The sequence below is a fragment of the Oncorhynchus keta genome, unplaced genomic scaffold (genome assembly GCF_023373465.1).
Source record: "Oncorhynchus keta strain PuntledgeMale-10-30-2019 unplaced genomic scaffold, Oket_V2 Un_contig_226_pilon_pilon, whole genome shotgun sequence".
NCBI lineage: Eukaryota > Metazoa > Chordata > Actinopteri > Salmoniformes > Salmonidae > Oncorhynchus > Oncorhynchus keta.
Genome location: NW_026283016.1, coordinates 109,260 through 122,522, shown reverse-complemented (window position 1 = coordinate 122,522; position 13,263 = coordinate 109,260). Strand labels below are relative to the sequence as shown.

The following is a 13,263-nucleotide window of genomic DNA, read 5'->3' as shown; positions in this document are numbered from 1 at the left end:
ACCAGTTTTAGAAACGTCTGAGTGTTTTCTATCCACACATACTAATATTCCTGGCATGAATAGCAGGGCGCTGAAATGTTGCGTGATTTTTAACAAAAAGCTGCGAAAAGCTGCTTGAATTCTCAACTTCCCTAAGAGGACAGTTGTCTGGTTGTGTGTTGCTTCTCTAAAGGTCATCTAGCAGGACAGTTGTCTGGTTGTGTGTCGCTTCTCTAAAGGTTATCTAGCAGGACAGTTGTCTGGTTGTGTGTTGCTTCTCTAAAGGTTATCTAGCAGGACAGTTGTCTGGTTGTGTGTTGCTTCTCTAAAGGTTATCTAGCAGGACAGTTGTCTGGTTGTGTGTTGCTTCTCTAAAGGTTATCTAGCAGGACAGTTGTCTGGTTGTGTGCTTCTCTAAAGGTTATCTTCTCTAAAGGTTATCTAGCAGGACAGTTGTCTGGTTGTGTGTTGCTTCTCTAAAGGTTATCTAGCAGGACAGTTGTCTGGTTGTGTGTTGCTTCTCTAAAGGTTATCTAGCTGGACAGTTGTCTGGTTGTGTGTTGCTTCTCTAAAGGTTATCTAGCAGGACAGTTGTCTGGTTGTGTGTTGCTTCTCTAAAGGTCATCTAGCAGGACAGTTGTCTGGTTGTGTGTTGCTTCTCTAAAGGTTATCTAGCAGGACAGTTGTCTGGTTGTGTGTCGCTTCTCTAAAGGTTATCTAGCAGGACAGTTGTCTGGTTGTGTGTCGCTTCTCTAAAGGTTATCTAGCAGGACAGTTGTCTGGTTGTGTGTCACTTCTCTAAAGGTTATCTAGCAGGACAGTTGTCTAGTTGTGTGTTGCTTCTCTAAAGGTTACAGTTGAAGTCGGAAGTTTACATACACTTAGGTTGGAGTCATTAAAACTTGTTTTTCAACCACTCCACAAATGTCTTGTTAACAAACTATAGTTTTGGAAAGTTGGTTAGGACATCTACTTTGTGCATGACACACGTCATTTTTCCAACAATTGTTTACAGACAAATTATTTCACTTATAATTCACTGTATCACAATTCCAGTGGGTCAGAAGTTTACATACAATAAGTTGACTGTGCCTTTAAATAGCTTGGAAAATTCCAGAAAACTATGTCATGTCTTTAGAAGCTTCTTGAGGAAAATAAGAACAATCCGAAATTCCTTTTTTGATACTGTCGCAAAGCTAACTAAAAAGCAGCATTCCCCAAGAGAGGATGACTTTCACTTTAGCAGTGATAAAATCATGAACTTCTTTGAGGAAAAGATTATGATGATTAGAAAGCAAATTACGGACTCTTCTTTAAACCTGCGTATTCCTCCAAACCTCAGTTGTCCTGAGTCTGCACAACTCTGCCAGGACCTAGGATCAAGAGAGACGCTCAAGTGTTTTAGTACTATATCTCTTGACACAATGATGAAAATAATCATGGCCTCTAAACCTTCAAGCTGCATACTGGACCCTATTCCGAATAAACTACTGAAAGAGCTGCTTCCTGTGCTTGGCCCTCCTATGTTGAACATAATAAACGGCTCTCTATCCACTGGATGTGTACCAAAATCACTAAAAGTGACAGTAATAAAGCCTCTTGAAAAAGCCAAACCTTGACCCAGAAAATATTTTTAAAAACTATCGGCCTATATCGAATCTTCCATTCCTCTCAAAAATGTTAGAAAAGGCTGTTGCGCAGCAACTCACAGCCTTCCTGAAGACAAACAATGGATATGAAATGCTTCAGTCTGGTTTTAGACCACTTCATAGCACTAAGACGGCACTTGTGAAGGTGGTAAATTACATTTTAATGGCATCGGACCGAGGCTCTGCATCTGTCCTCGTGCTCCTAGACCTTAGTGCTGCTTTTGATACCATCGATCACCACATTCTTTTGGAGAGATTGGAAACCCAAATTGGTCTACACGGACATGTTCTGGCCTGGTTTAGATCTTATCTGTCGGAAAGATATCAGTTTGTCTCTGTGAATGGTTTGTCCTCTGACAAATCAACTGTACATTTCGGTGTTCCTCAAGGTTCCGTTTTAGGACCAGTATTGTTTTCACTATATATTTTACCTCTTGGGGATGTTATTCGAAAACATAATGTTAACTTTCACTGCTATGCGGATGACACACAGCTGTACATTTCAATGAAACATGGTGAAACCCCAAAATTGCCCCCGCTAGAAGCATGTGTTTCAGACATAAGGAAGTGGATGGCTGCAAACTTTCTACTATTAAACTCGGACAAAACAGAGATGCTTGTTCTAGGTCCCAAGAAATAAAGAGATCTTCTGTTGAATCTGACAATTAATCTTAATGGTTGTACAGTCGTCTCAAATAAAACTGTGAAGGACCTCGGCGTTACTCTGGACCCTGATCTCTCTTTTGAAGAACATATCAAGACCATTTCAAGGACAGCTTTTTTCCATCTACGTAACATTGCAAAAATCAGAAACTTTCTATCCAAAAATGATGCAGAAAAATTAATCCATGCTTTTGTCACTTCTAGGTTAGACTACTGCAATGCTCTACTTTCCGGCTACCCGGATAAAGCACTGAATAAACTTCAGTTAGTGCTAAATACGGCTGCTAGAATCCTGACTAGAACCAAAAAATGTTATCATATTACTCCAGTGCTAGCCTCTCTACACTGGCTTCCTGTCAAAGCAAGGGCTGATTTCAAGGTTTTACTGCTAACTTACAAAGCATTACATGGGCTTGCTCCTACCTATCTCTCTGATTTGGTCCTGCCGTACATACCTACACGTACGCTACGGTCACAAGATACAGGCCTCCTAATTGTCCCTAGAATTTCTAAGCAAACAGCTGGAGGCAGGGCTTTCTCCTATAGAGCTCAATTTTTATGGAACAGTCTGCCTACCCATGTCAGAGACGCAAACTCGGTCTCAACCTTTAAGTCTTTACTGAAGACTCATCTCTTCAGTGGGTCATATGATTGAGTGTAGTCTGGCCCAGGAGTGGGAAGGTGAACGGAAAGGCTCTGGAGCAACGAACCGCCCTTGCTGTCTCTGCCTGGCCGGTTCTCCTCTTTCCACTGGGATTCTCTGCCTCTAACCCTATTAGAGGGGCTGAGTCACTGGCTTACTGGGGCTCTCTCATGCCGTCCCTGGAGGGGGTGCGTCACCTGAGTGGGTTGATTCACTGTTGTGGTCATCCTGTCTGGGTTGGCGCCCCCCTTGGGTTGTGCCGTGGCGGAGATCTTTGTGGGCTATACTCAGCCTTGTCTCAGGATGGTAAGTTGGTGGTTGAAGAGATCCCTCTAGTGGTGTGGGGGCTGTGCTTTGGCAAAGTGGGTGGGGTTATATCCTTCCTGTTTGGCCCTGTCCGGGGGTGTCCTCGGATGGGGCCACAGTGTTTCCTGACCCCTCCTGTCTCAGCTTCCAGTATTTATGCTGCAGTAGTTTATGTGTCGGGGGGCTAGGGTCAGTTTGTTATATCTGGAGTACTTCTCCTGTCCTATTCGGTGTCCTGTGTGAATCTAAGTGTGCGTTCTCTAATTATCTCCTTATCTCTTTCTTTCTCTCTCTCGGAGGACCTGAGCCCTAGGACCATGCCCCAGGACTACCTGACATGATGACTCCTTGCTGTCCCCAGTCCACCTGGCCATGCTGCTGCTCCAGTTTCAACTGACCTGAGCCCTAGGACCATGTCCCAGGACTACCTGACATGATGACTCCTTGCTGTCCCCAGTCCACCTGGCCATGCTGCTGCTCCAGTTTCAACTGTTCTGCCTTACTATTATTTGACCATGCTGGTCATTTATGAACATTTGAACATCTTGGCCATGTTCTGTTATAATCTCCACCCGGCACAGCCAGAAGAGGACTGGCCACCCCACATATGCTCTCTCTAATTCTCTCTTTCTCTCTCTCGGAGGACCTGAGCCCTAGGACCGTGCCCCAGGACTACCTGACATGATGACTCCTTGCTGTCCCCAGTCCACCTGGCCGTGCTGCTGCTCCAGTTTCAACTGTTCTGCCTTATTATTATTCGACCATGCTGGTCATTTATGAACATTTGAACATCTTGGCCATGTTCTGTTATAATCTCCACCCGGCACAGCCAGAAGAGGACTGGCCACCCCACATTGCCTGGTTTCTCTCTAGGTTTCTTCCTAGGTTTTGGCCTTTCTAGGAAGTTTTTCCTAGCCACCGTGCTTCTACACCTGCATTGCTTGCTGTTTGGGGTTTTAGGCTGGGTTTCTGTACAGCACTTTGAGATATCAGCTGATGTACGAAGGGCTATATAAATAAATTTGATTTGATTCTGATAGGCTAACTGACAACATTTGAGTCAATTGGAGGAGTACCTGTGGATGTATTTCAAGGCTCAGTGCCTCTTTGCTTGATACCATGGGGAAATAAAAAGAAATCAGCCAAGACCTCAGAAAAACATTGTAGACCTCCACAAGTCTGGTTTATCCTTGGGAGCAATTTCCAAATGCCTGAAGGTACCACGTTCATCTGTACAAACAATAGTACGCAAGTATAAACACCATGGGACCCCACAGCCGTCATACCGCTCAGGAGATGAATGTACTTTGTTGCTAAAAGTGCAAATCAATCCCAGAACAACAGCAAAGGACCTTGTGAAGATGTTGGAGGAAACAGGTACAAAAGTATCTATATCCACAGTAAAACGAGTCCTATATCGACATAACCTGAAAGGCCGCTCAGCAAGGAAGAAGCCACTGCTCCAAAACCACCATAAAAATGCCAACTACGGTTTGCATCTGCACATGGGGACAAAGATCGTACTTTTTGGAGAAATGTCCACTGGTCTGATGAAACTAAAATATAACTGTTTGGCCATAATGACCATCGTTATGTTTGGAGGAAAGGGGGAGGCTTGCAAGCTGAAGAACACCATCCCAACCGTGAAGCACGGGGGTGGCAGCATCATGTTGTGGGGGTGCTTTGCTGCCGGAGGGACTGGTGCCCTTCACAACATGGATGGCATCATGAGGGAGAAAAATGATGTGGATATATTGAAGCAACGTCTCAAGACATCAGTCAGGAAGTTAAAGCTTGGTCGCAAATGGGTCTTCCAAATGGACAATGACCCCAAGCATACTCCCAACATTGTGGCAAAATGGCTTAAGGACAACAAAGTCAAAGTATTGGAGTTGCCATCACAAAGCCCTGACCTCAATCCCATAGAAAATTTGTTGGCAGAATTGAAAAAGTGTGGTCCTACAAAAAGGAGGCCTACAAACCTGACTCAGTTACACCAGCTCTCTCAGGAGGAAGGGCCAACATTCACCCAATTTATTGTGGGAAGCTTGTGGAAGGCTACCTGAAGCGTTTGACCCAAGTTTTAAAAAATACATTTTTATGGCTGCAGGGGCAGTATTGAGTAGCTTGGATGAAAAGGTGCCCATTGTAAACGGTCAGCTCCTCAGTCTCCGTTGCTAATATTTGCATATTATTATACGTTTTGGATAGAAAACACTCTAAAGTTTCCAAAACTGTCAAAATATAGTCTGTGAGTATAACAGAACTGATATTGCAGGTGAAACCCAGAGGAAAATCAAAACAGGAAGTGGCTTCTATTTTGAAAACTACTGTTTCCATAGACTCCCTTTGCTGGATTTAAAGGGATATGAACCAGATTCCTTTTCCTATCGCTTTCTCAAGGTGTCAACAGTCTTCAGACATAGTTTAAGGCTTTTATTTTGAAAAATGAGCCAGAACGATAACATGGCGTCAAGTGGTCACATGAGTTTTGCTCGAATTTGGACAGCCATTGTTTTCCCCTCTCCTACTGTGAAAGACATTTGCAGTTGATATATTATTGATTATATATTTTAAAAACAACCTGAGGATTGATTATAAAAAACGTTTGACATGTTTCTGTGGACATTATGGAAACTATTTGGAATTTTCATCTGCGTTGTCGTGACCGCTCTTTCCTGTGGATTTCTGAACATAACGCGACAAACAAACGGGGGTATTTTGGATCTAAAAATAGTCTTTATGGAACAAAAGGAACATTTGTTTAGGAACTGGGAGTCTCGTGAGTGAAAACATCCGAAGATCATCAAAGGTAAACGATTCATTTGATTGCTTTTCTGATTTTCATGACCGAGCTACCTGATGCTAAGTGTAGTTATCGTGCGATCGGTAAACTTACACAAACGCTTGGATTGCTTTTGCCGTAAAGCATAATTTCAAAATCTGACACGACAGGTGAATTAACAAAAGGCTAAGCTGTGTTTTCCTATATTGCACTTGTGATTTCATGAATATAAATATTTATAGTAATAATTATTGTATGTAGCGCTATGCTATTCAGCGGTTGTTGATGACACTTATCCCGATATCGGGATTGAAGCCATAACAAGGTAAAGGCAATGCTACCAAATACTAATTAAGTGTATGTAAACTTCTGAGTTTACCAAAATTGGGTTTGTTTTCGAATTCTTTGTGGCTCTGTGTAATCTGAGGGAAATATGTGTCTCTAATATGGTCATACATTTGGCAGGAGGTCAGGAAGTGCAGCTCAGTTTCCACCTCATTTTGTGGGCAGTGTGCACATAGCCTGTCTCTCCCTCTCACGAGCAGCTACTATAAAATAACACACAACCAACCAACCCCATTAACAGGTCTGAGGTCATATTCTGTGTGATGTCACTGACTGACCTGTGCGAGGGAGGTGCTTCGTCCCCTCCCGGTCTCCGTGGTGACCCTGTCCCCGCCCCTCCCTCTCTGTGAGGAGATACACTTGTAGCAGCTCCAGACCTGCAGCAACCTGGGCTCCGCGTGGCCACTCCCCTTCCTCTGCAGACACTGGCAGTGGTACAGATGGCCGCAGCTACACACGCACACGCACACACACACACACACACACACGCACACACACACACACACACACACCCAAAAGGTGTTAACAGCATTCATCATATCATTGTACTGTAAACAGATCTGACACCACCCCTCCTCTATCAGAACATTGTACTGTAAATATATCTGACACCATTCCTCCTCTATCAGAACATTGTACTGTAAATATATCTGACACCGTACATCCTCTATCAGAACATTGTACTGTAAACAGATCTGACACCACCCCTCCTCTATCAGAACATTGTACTGTAAATATATCTGACACCATTCCTCCTCTATCAGAACATTGTACTGTAAATATATCTGACACCATTCCTCCTCTATCAGAACATTGTACTGTAAACAGATCTGACACCACCCCTCCTCTATCAGAACATTGTACTGTAAATATATCTGACACCATTCCTCCTCTATCAGAACATTGTACTGTAAATATATCTGACACCGTTCCTCCTCTATCAGAACATTGTACTGTAAATATATCTGACACCATTCCTCCTCTATCAGAACATTGTACTGTAAATATATCTGACACCATTCCTCCTCTATCAGAACATTGTACTGTAAATATATCTGACACCATTCCTCCTCTATCAGAACATTGTACTGTAAATATATCTGACACCATTCCTCCTCTATCAGAACATTGTACTGTAAATATATCTGACACCATTCCTCCTCTATCAGAACATTGTACTGTAAATATATCTGACACCATTCCTCCTCTATCAGAACATTGTACTGTAAATATATCTGACACCATTCCTCCTCTATCAGAACATTGTACTGTAAACAGATCTGACACCATTCATCCTCTATCAGAACATTGTACTGAGAGTGTTGTGGTGATGACCTGAATATGATGATGTCATCTGGGCTGTCCTGACGTCTCCTGTACTGCTGCAGGCAGATGTTACAGTGGTCCTGACGGGGGTGGAGCCCCCTGCTGACCGCCGCTCGCAGGTGAGACAGGGACCAGTGGAGGTCATGGTTCAACAGACTGGTGGTCGTCTCCAGTAACGTCTGGGGGAGGGGAGAGAACTATTTGATGCATTGTATCCTGGTCCCAGATCAGTTTGTGCTCTGGACAAATGTTTGAAAGAGAACGGATGGATTTACTGTTCTCTTCTCCTGGAAATTATTTCTCACAGAATCAAACATTCACACAACATCTCAGTCTTCCTCTCTAGTCTCATGTTAAATAGTACTGTACAACCCACCAGTCATCCTCTCTACTCTCTCAGCATGTTAAATAGTACTGTACAACCCACCAGTCATCCTCTCTAGTCTCTCATGTTAAATAGTACTGTACAACCCACCAGTCATCCTCTCTAGTCTCTCATGTTAAATAGTACTGCACAACCCACCAGTCATCCTCTCTAGTCTCATGTTAAATAGTACTGTACAACCCACCAGTCATCCTCTCTACTCTCTCAGCATGTTAAATAGTACTGTACAACCCACCAGTCATCCTCTCTAGTCTCTCATGTTAAATAGTACTGTACAACCCACCAGTCATCCTCTCTAGTATCATGTTAAATAGTACTGTACAACCCACCAGTCATCCTCTCTAGTCTCATGTTAAATAGTACTGTACAACCCACCAGTCATCCTCTCTAGTCTCTCATGTTAAATAGTACTGTACAACCCACCAGTCATCCTCTCTAGTCTCATGTTAAATAGTACTGTACAACCCACCAGTCATCCTCTCTAGTCTCTCATGTTAAATAGTACTGTACAACCCACCAGTCATCCTCTCTAGTCTCTCATGTTAAATAGTACTGTATAACCCACCAGTCATCCTCTCTAGTCTCATGTTAAATAGTACTGTACAACCCACCAGTCATCCTCTCTAGTCTCTCAGCATGTTAAATAGTACTGTACAACCCACCAGTCATCCTCTCTAGTCTCTCATGTTAAATAGTACTGTACAACCCACCAGTCATCCTCTCTAGTCTCATGTTAAATAGTACTGTACAACCCACCAGTCATCCTCTCTAGTCTCTCAGCATGTTAAATAGTACTGTACAACCCACCAGTCATCCTCTCTAGTCTCATGTTAAATAGTACTGTACAACCCACCAGTCATCTTCTCTACTCTCTCAGCATGTTAAATAGTACTGTATAACCCACCAGTCATCCTCTCTAGTCTCTCAGCATGTTAAATAGTACTGTACAACCCACCAGTCATCCTCTCTAGTCTCTCAGCATGTTAAATAGTACTGTACAACCCACCAGTCATCCTCTCTAGTCTCTCATGTTAAATAGTACTGTACAACCCACCAGTCATCCTCTCTAGTCTCTCATGTTAAATAGTACTGTACAACCCACCAGTCATCCTCTCTAGTCTCTCAGCATGTTAAATAGTACTGTACAACCCACCAGTCATCCTCTCTACTCTCTCAGCATGTTAAATAGTACTGCACAACCCACCAGTCATCCTCTCTACTCTCTCAGCATGTTAAATAGTACTGCACAACCCACCAGTCATCCTCTCTCTCATGTTAAATAGTACTGTACAACCCACCAGTCATCCTCTCTAGTCTCATGTTAAATAGTACTGTACAACCCACCAGTCATCCTCTCTAGTCTCATGTTAAATAGTACTGTACAACCCACCAGTCATCCTCTCTAGTCTCATGTTAAATAGTACTGTACAACCCACCAGTCATCCTCTCTAGTCTCATGTTAAATAGTACTGTACAACCCACCAGTCATCCTCTCTAGTCTCATGTTAAATAGTACTGTACAACCCACCAGTCATCCTCTCTAGTCTCATGTTAAATAGTACTGTATAACCCACCAGTCATCCTCTCTCTGTTAAATAGTACTGTACAACCCACCAGTCATCCTCTCTAGTCTCTCATGTTAAATAGTACTGTACAACCCACCAGTCATCCTCTCTAGTCTCTCATGTTAAATAGTACTGTACAACCCACCAGTCATCCTCTCTAGTCTCTCATGTTAAATAGTACTGTACAACCCACCAGTCATCCTCTCTAGTCTCTCAGCATGTTAAATAGTACTGCACAACCCACCAGTCATCCTCTCTAGTCTCTCATGTTAAATAGTACTGTACAACCCACCAGTCATCCTCTCTAGTCTCTCAGCATGTTAAATAGTACTGTACAACCCACCAGTCATCCTCTCTAGTCTCATGTTAAATAGTACTGTACAACCCACCAGTCATCCTCTCTAGTCTCTCATGTTAAATAGTACTGTACAACCCACCAGTAATCCTCTCTAGTCTCATGTTAAATAGTACTGTACAACCCACCAGTCATCCTCTCTAGTCTCTCAGCATGTTAAATAGTACTGTACAACCCACCAGTCATCCTCTCTAGTCTCATGTTAAATAGTACTGTACAACCCACCAGTCATCCTCTCTAGTCTCTCAGCATGTTAAATAGTACTGTACAACCCACCAGTCATCCTCTCTAGTCTCATGTTAAATAGTACTGTACAACCCACCAGTCATCCTCTCTAGTCTCTCATGTTAAATAGTACTGTACAACCCACCAGTCATCCTCTCTAGTCTCATGTTAAATAGTACTGTACAACCCACCAGTCATCCTCTCTAGTCTCTCAGCATGTTAAATAGTACTGTACAACCCACCAGTCATCCTCTCTGGTCTCTCAGCATGTTAAATAGTACTGCACAACCCACCAGTCATCCTCTCTAGTCTCATGTTAAATAGTACTGTACAACCCACCAGTCATCCTCTCTAGTCTCTCAGCATGTTAAATAGTACTGTATAACCCACCAGTCATCCTCTCTAGTCTCTCATGTTAAATAGTACTGTACAACCCACCAGTCATCCTCTCTAGTCTCTCAGCATGTTAAATAGTACTGTACAACCCACCAGTCATCCTCTCTGGTCTCTCAGCATGTTAAATAGTACTGTACAACCCACCAGTCATCCTCTCTACTCTCTCAGCATGTTAAATAGTACTGTACAACCCACCAGTCATCCTCTCTAGTCTCATGTTAAATAGTACTGTACAACCCACCAGTCATCCTCTCTAGTCTCTCAGCATGTTAAATAGTACTGTATAACCCACCAGTCATCCTCTCTAGTCTCTCATGTTAAATAGTACTGTACAACCCACCAGTCATCCTCTCTAGTCTCTCAGCATGTTAAATAGTACTGTACAACCCACCAGTCATCCTCTCTAGTCTCATGTTAAATAGTACTGTACAACCCACCAGTCATCCTCTCTAGTCTCTCATGTTAAATAGTACTGTACAACCCACCAGTCATCCTTTCTAGTCTCTTATGTTAAATAGTACTGTACAACCCACCAGTCATCCTCTCTAGTCTCATGTTAAATAGTACTGTACAACCCACCAGTCATCCTCTCTAGTCTCTCATGTTAAATAGTACTGTACAACCCACCAGTCATCCTCTCTAGTCTCATGTTAAATAGTACTGTACAACCCACCAGTCATCCTCTCTAGTCTCTCAGCATGTTAAATAGTACTGTACAACCCACCAGTCATCCTCTCTAGTCTCTCATGTTAAATAGTACTGTACAACCCACCAGTCATCCTCTCTAGTCTCTCATGTTAAATAGTACTGTACAACCCACCAGTCATCCTCTCTAGTCTCTCAGCATGTTAAATAGTACTGTACAACCCACCAGTCATCCTCTCTAGTCTCTCATGTTAAATAGTACTGTACAACCCACCAGTCATCCTCTCTAGTCTCTCAGCATGTTAAATAGTACTGTACAACCCACCAGTCATCCTCTCTAGTCTCTCATGTTAAATAGTACTGTACAACCCACCAGTCATCCTCTCTAGTCTCATGTTAAATAGTACTCTCATCCTCTCTAGTCTCATGTTAAATAGTACTGTACAACCCACCAGTCATCCTCTCTAGTCTCTCATGTTAAATAGTACTGTACAACCCACCAGTCATCCTCTCTACTCTCTCAGCATGTTAAATAGTACTGTACAACCTACCAGTCATCCTCTACTCTCTCAGCATGTTAAATAGTACTGTACAACCCACCAGTCATCCTCTCTAGTCTCATGTTAAATAGTACTGTACAACCCACCAGTCATCCTCTCTAGTCTCTCATGTTAAATAGTACTGTACAACCCACCAGTCATCCTCTCTACTCTCTCAGCATGTTAAATAGTACTGTACAACCCACCAGTCATCCTCTCTAGTCTCTCAGCATGTTAAATAGTACTGTACAACCCACCAGTCATCCTCTCTAGTCTCTCAGCATGTTAAATAGTACTGTACAACCCACCAGTCATCCTCTCTAGTCTCTCAGCATGTTAAATAGTACTGTACAACCCACCAGTCATCCTCTCTAGTCTCTCATGTTAAATAGTACTGTACAACCCACCAGTCATCCTCTACTCTCTCAGCATGTTAAATAGTACTGTACAACCCACCAGTCATCCTCTCTAGTCTCTCAGCATGTTAAATAGTACTGTACAACCCACCAGTCATCCTCTACTCTCTCAGCATGTTAAATAGTACTGTACAACCCACCAGTCATCCTCTCTAGTCTCTCAGCATGTTAAATAGTACTGTACAACCCACCAGTCATCCTCTCTAGTCTCTCAGCATGTTAAATAGTACTGTACAACCCACCAGTCATCCTCTCTAGTCTCTCAGCATGTTAAATAGTACTGTACAACCCACCAGTCATCCTCTCTAGTCTCTCAGCATGTTAAATAGTACTGTACAACCCACCAGTCATCCTCTCTAGTCTCTCAGCATGTTAAATAGTACTGTACAACCCACCAGTCATCCTCTCTAGTCTCTCATGTTAAATAGTACTGTACAACCCACCAGTCATCCTCTCTAGTCTCTCAGCATGTTAAATAGTACTGTACAACCCACCAGTCATCCTCTCTAGTCTCTCAGCATGTTAAATAGTACTGTACAACCCACCAGTCATCCTCTCTAGTCTCTCATGTTAAATAGTACTGTACAACCCACCAGTCATCCTCTCTAGTCTCTCAGCATGTTAAATAGTACTGTACAACCCACCAGTCATCCTCTCTAGTCATCTCTCTCTCATGTTAAATAGTACTGTACAACCCACCAGTCATCCTCTCTAGTCTCTCATGTTAAATAGTACTGTACAACCCACCAGTCATCCTCTCTAGTCTCTCAGCATGTTAAATAGTACTGTACAACCCACCAGTCATCCTCTCTAGTCTCTCAGCATGTTAAATAGTACTGTACAACCCACCAGTCATCCTCTCTAGTCTCTCATGTTAAATAGTACTGTACAACCCACCAGTCATCCTCTCTAGTCTCTCATGTTAAATAGTACTGTACAACCCACCAGTCATCCTCTCTAGTCTCTCAGCATGTTAAATAGTACTGTACAACCCACCAGTCATCCTCTCTAGTCTCTCATGTTAAATAGTACTGTACAACC

At 42.9% G+C, this 13,263-nt stretch overlaps 1 pseudogene; it reads right to left on the bottom strand.

The window, feature by feature from the left end:
- LOC118383697 (vacuolar protein sorting-associated protein 8 homolog) overlaps positions 1–13,263 on the bottom strand; it is a 161,782-nt pseudogene that overhangs the window by 45,847 nt on the left and 102,672 nt on the right.